Genomic DNA, 5902 nt, shown 5'->3' with positions numbered 1-5902 from the left:
GTACCATCCATTCTAGGTAAGGTGATGGTCGTATGTTGTTACATGTGCATATCTATACATAAATTTTCCACTTGTCCAATTCATGATCTTTTTTCCTATATTTTCTATTTTTCGTTCCCAAGAAAAGCATGCTTGTATGTTCTCTCATATTCATGTGTATTGTGTATCTTAGCCATCTCTCCATTCCACTCTATAGCTTATAGTGCGATGTACTTTGCTATGCATATGTGCACTTGAGATTGACCACCTATCCATTCTAGGTAAAGTGATGGTCATATGTGAATGCAGTATTTTCTAGGAAAGACATGCATAATCGTGTTCTTTAAGAGTTACATGTGTTGTCTAGATTGACCACCTATCTATTCTAGATCAAGTGATGGTTGTATGTTGTTACATGTACATATCTACACATATATTGACCACCTATCAATCCACACTTATTTTTTCAATATTTTCTATCTTTCTTTCCCAAGAAAAGCATGCTTGTATGTTCTTTCATATTCATGTGTATTGTGCATCTTAACCAGAAACTAACTTAGAATGGGGAGGTGGCCAATCTAGATTGCAAACCATACAAGGATTCTATTCAAGAATGTACAACTTATCATTATCTTCTTTATTGGATGCATGTGTAATCTATATTAGTAATCTATTTATTCTAGGCTAGATTAAATACAAATATGTTCTTTCTTGGTTATTTGTTCATTTACACTAGCAACTATCCAGTCTTGGCTAATTTTCCATGTTTTCAATGCAGTCTCAAAAAAGCAAAAATTATATCTTTATTGGGATGGAAATATTCTTTAAGACATGAGGACTCATCTAGTGGTACTTCTAAGGGACCTTCAAAAGAATATTATTCATCCTTTGGTGATATGCCACTTATGCTCAAGAAATAAAGACGAGTCCTTATCTTGCACATTGAAGGCCTACTACTTAAGTCGATTGAAATGAAACATGGTGATGCCATACCATCATGCGCCTCATAAAAGAAGACAAAATTAGTTTTTCTGTACGGCCTAATGTAGATGTCTTTTGAGACTTTTGATTTCACTACTTTGAGGTTTGGATTTGGAGTTGTTACAACCTTAAAAAAAGCTCAACATATCATTCAAACATGTTTTCCTAGCCATCATAGTCAATTTACGATGCTCTTGAGTAATAAGAATTGCCAAAATCCAAATATTATGTTGGGGTACAAAAGAGTGTACCACAAGAATTTGTCATTGGTATGGGATATGTTTCATGATTTACATGCAGGGAATACTTTGATTTTTGATGATACCCCATATAGAGTTATGTGGAATATGCAAGGCACATACCTTATCTTTCCAAAAATGTGGAGACAGCCACCGCTAGTACTTTAAATCTTCTTGGAGACAACCATGATACCTTGGTTGCTAGGGTGGTTACATGCCCCAAAAAGAAGGTATTATACACTCAACCCAGTTGTCAATATGTTTGAAGATCCTGAGACAAACTATTTCACAAACGTATACTTATAAGAAAGAAAAGTTTGGATTGATTCAATGATAGTGCATCAAACTTTGTGGATGGAAAGGAGACTTGTAATCCTTTTTTTGGCTATTGCAAGCTATTGTATAATATTTTGATAATCAATTTAGTGGGTCATTTTAAGAGTTCTTTTGTTGAATGAAGTGCTATGTAGAGTGCACCCTATTTTAAGGGGACTCAAAGATTTAACAAACTAATTTCTTTTAGAAAAGTTATATTCTTACTACAACATGTTTTTAAGTTCTTTGTATAATAGTAACATTGTATCTCAAAAGTATGATATAATGAAGGACATCCTTCTCTAATGAAGAGTTGTTTCTTAAGTAAGTTTATCACATGGTTAAGAAACATCTCTAAAGTAAGATTTTTTGAATGCAATGTTTGGAAAATGTCTCATATGGTAATAATCCTGGATTATTTTAGAATATTTTTACTAATAACAAGATAATTATTTGAGATGACTAACTCGTGTGTACTCTGTTGGGGTATAAAGCCCAATGTGGTCGCCCAGGTAAGTGGGCGGGCCGCCAGGTATGTACATATATTCTTTTGTTAAAACCTAATAAGAACTCACTATGCTCTACACATTACAGTAGAGCGAGTTCACCATATCGTCGTGCTCTTCTTCTGACACTCTCTCTCGCGTCGCACTTCCACTCGTACTCCTTCAACTGGTATTAGAGCTCAAATCGAGGCTCGGGGGCAGCATTTGCAGGTAGCCAGAGTCACCTGCTCAGATTGGAGTGAGATACGACAAGCGAAGACATGGCCCCAAATCCTTTGGGCAAGCTCGAAAGGCTTGGTGTTCTCAGAATTTTATTCTGAGGTCATCTCGGCCACCGTTCGGCTTCGACAAAGCTCTGCGCATGCCATTTTCGACTATGTGGTCTTGGCGGGTGCAGACCCGACTCTGCAAATTTGGTCTTTCGGCCTACGACTGCAGGTGCTGAGGATATCGACACTCCAAGAGTGCTGATTTGTGTCTATCTACACATCGAAGGACGGCTCACAATTCTTGGAGGCGTGTCACATACGACACGGGCGCATCTACACACAGACTGTAGGCGACATCCACTAGTTCATCAGGTAGCTTGTGTTTGCTGCTTGATATTCCAGATTTCATCCTGACATTGCAGGTACTTCCACATGGGATGTATTGTCAGAGATGATGTATGTCTGTTGAGGGTTTGCTGGCAGTGAGTCACGCAGCAAACAACTGCCGCAGCGGTTACAGCATATAGTGGGAAATTTGTGGATGTATGACTTTGTGGGAAGTCTATGTATTGTCAGATTTACTGCAGCCTTTGTTTGAGGGTCGAGTGAGGTTTTATTGAGCTAGGGGATTCTCGAATGTTGAGATCCTTTCGGTGATACAGGTCTTGGAGCGATCCCTCGAGCACCCTTAGATAGGCAGCTAGGATGTATTGACTGTGAGTTAGACAATCGGGATTGAATCTTTGCTTTACTGCCGTTGAGGCATTGTCACAGTCTATGCTTTTAGGACAGTGAGAGACAGTACAGGTGCAGGACAGGTTTACCCACAGCTTACAGTGTTAGAGAGAAAGTGGTTTTTTGAGCTGTTTTTGGTCTGTTTTTTGAGTACACCAGAGCCATTTTACAAAGGACACTCTGCCAAAATTTCTGCAGAATCTGAACCTTTATTGGTTCATTTGACAGGTTGATATTGGTTCAGAGGTCAATTTACAAGAGAAACTCTACCGAATTTTTCCCAGAAAAGTAAACTACTGTGAAGCGTAGTTACTATGGCTGGATCAGAGGACACTGCTCTTTACAATATCAAGAAGCTGGATGGAACCAAATTCCCATTGTGGAAGAAGCAGATTTGGCATGTGTTGGTACAAAAGAAGCAGATAAAACCTATAAAGCTCAAGGGGATAAAACCACAAGATATGGACGAAGATGAATGGAGCGAAATGGATGAATTGGCACTTTCTACCATTATGCTGACTTTGGCAGAAAGCGTTTACTTCAATGTAGCAGACGAGATGTCGGCTTGTGAAGCATGGACAAAGCTAAGTGATCTTTATGAGAAGCAGAGTGTATATTCACAAGTATACTGGCTTAAGAAGCTTGTTGACTTGAAGATGAAAGAAGGGTCACCTATGTCCAATCATTTGAATGAATTCAACACCATCTACAGTCAGTTGTCATCTCAAGGTGTCAAATTTGATGAACCTGTTAGAGCTATGTTCCTATTGATCACATTGCCAAAAAGTTGGGACACTTTTCGCACATATTTGAGTAATTCTGCACCTCCAGATGGTTTGACCATAGCAGGTGTAGAAGGCAGTCTGCTTACTGAAGAAATCAACAGAAAGACAATGGACAAAGGCAAAGGAACAGCCTTAGTTGTCAGGGGAAGGACCAAAGAAAAGTACAAAGGTGGAAAGAGGAATCAGTCTCGTAGCAAATCCCGCAGTGCTAAAGGCAAGAGTGACATAGAATGCTACCATTGTGGCAAGAAGGGTCACATGAAAAAAGACTGCAGAGAATGGAAAGCAGAAAAAGGCAAAGAGAAAGCTGAAGACCATGGTGAGAAGAACAAGTCCTCAGTGAAGATTCAAGAAATAAATGTGACAAACACTGTTGCAGAGGATGACAGTCTAGTGTCAGGAGACATCTACTTCTTGAAGAATACAATGGACTTAGCTCTTCTTACAGCATCTGATGGAAATGCACTGAGTGATTCGATTATACACTCAGGGGCATCACTTCATGTGTCTCCAAACAAGGAGTGGTTTACCTCTTATGTGACCACTAAAGATCATGTTCGGCTAGGCAATGGGCAGACATGTGAGATCTTAGGTGTTGGAGATGTTCAATTGAAGTTTCAGAATGGCTCTTCTTCACGCTGAAGAATGTGAGACATGTTCCCGCAATTACAAAGAGCTTGATCAGCACAGGTTTACTCGATAGTAGCACATGGAGTAAAGTCTGGAGGACTCTACATGATTTATGTATCAAATGCCTCTAAAAATGTAATCAATGTAACCGAGCAGCCGAACGTTTCTTTGTGGCATAGCCGGTTAGGACATATGTCCAAGAAGGGAATGGAAATCTTTTCTCGTTTGTGTTATTTTCCTGGCTTTTCATTTAATGATTTTGAATTCTGTGAACATTGTCTGTATGGTAAGAAAACACAGTAGCCACATAAGCATAGAAGCAGTAGAAGAGATACACAGTTGGCACTTGTTCATAGTGATTTGTGTGGACCTATGCCTAACCTATCTCTAGGGGGAGCTTCTTACTTTATGACATTTATAGATGATTACTCAAAGAAAGTATGGTTTTACTTTCTCAAGCACAAGGATGAAGCGTTTAGTGTTTTCAAAACATTTTTGACACTTGTGGAGAATCAGAGTGACAAGAAGCTTAAATGCTTACGCACTGACAATGGTGGAGAGTATGTTTCAAAGGCTTTTCAGGACTTTTGTGAGTCAAAAGGTATAAAAAGTGAACTTACTGCTCCTTACAATCCTCCTCAAAATGGTGTTGCTGAGAGGATGAATAGGACCATACAAGAGAAGGTCAGAAGTATGTTGTCTAATGCACAACTGCCAAATGGGTTTTGGGTTGAAGCTGTATCAACAATTGTTCATCTTATAAATAGATCTCCTAGCAAGGTTTTGCAGAAGGATTCAGTGGCAGAGATGGTATGGTCAGGCAAAATGCCCTCATACAAGCATCTTAGAGTCTTTGGCTGTGAGGCATATACTCATGTTCCAAAGGAGTTTAGGAACAAACTTGAGCCAAAGAGTAGAAAGTGCATCTTTCTAGGCTACGGTAATTCTGGTGAGATGGGGTACAGACTTTGGGATCCCGAATCCAGAAAGGTTATCCGCAGCAATGATGTTCACTTTAATGAAGCCAAATATCATTCTAAACCAGAGAGGGTTGAGGACATTAGAAGAGTTGTCTTCCAAGAAGATGGACCTGCACGTGCAAGACAAAATGTCAGGGCTCAAGAGGAGCAAGGACAGGATAGAGTGGAACCACAGGTTGTGGATGAGACTCAGCCACCTATTTTGCATAAATCGGGACCGATCTCACGACCTCCTGATCGGTTTGTTCCATCTATGAACTATGTCATGTTGACTGATTGCAATGAGCTTTCATGTTACAAGGAAGTAGTGCAAATGAAGGACTCCGAGAATTGGCAATTGGCCAGGCAGTCAGAGATGACAGCTCTGCATAAAAACCAGACATGGAAGCTAGTTAAATTACCACAGGGCAAAAAGGCTCTACCTTGTAAATGGGTTTACAGGTATAAGATCACCACTCATGATAGTCAGCCAAAGTACAAAGCAAGGCTTGTTGCCAAGGGCTTTAATCAAGAACAAGGCATTGACTTTGATGAATTCTTCTC

Source organism: Adiantum capillus-veneris, chromosome 26 (genome assembly GCF_014529385.1).
Source record: "Adiantum capillus-veneris isolate H3 chromosome 26, ASM1452938v2, whole genome shotgun sequence".
NCBI classification, from domain to species: domain Eukaryota; kingdom Viridiplantae; phylum Streptophyta; class Polypodiopsida; order Polypodiales; family Pteridaceae; genus Adiantum; species Adiantum capillus-veneris.
The sequence above is the reverse complement of the archived record's forward strand: the minus strand, read 5'-3'. Positions refer to the sequence as shown.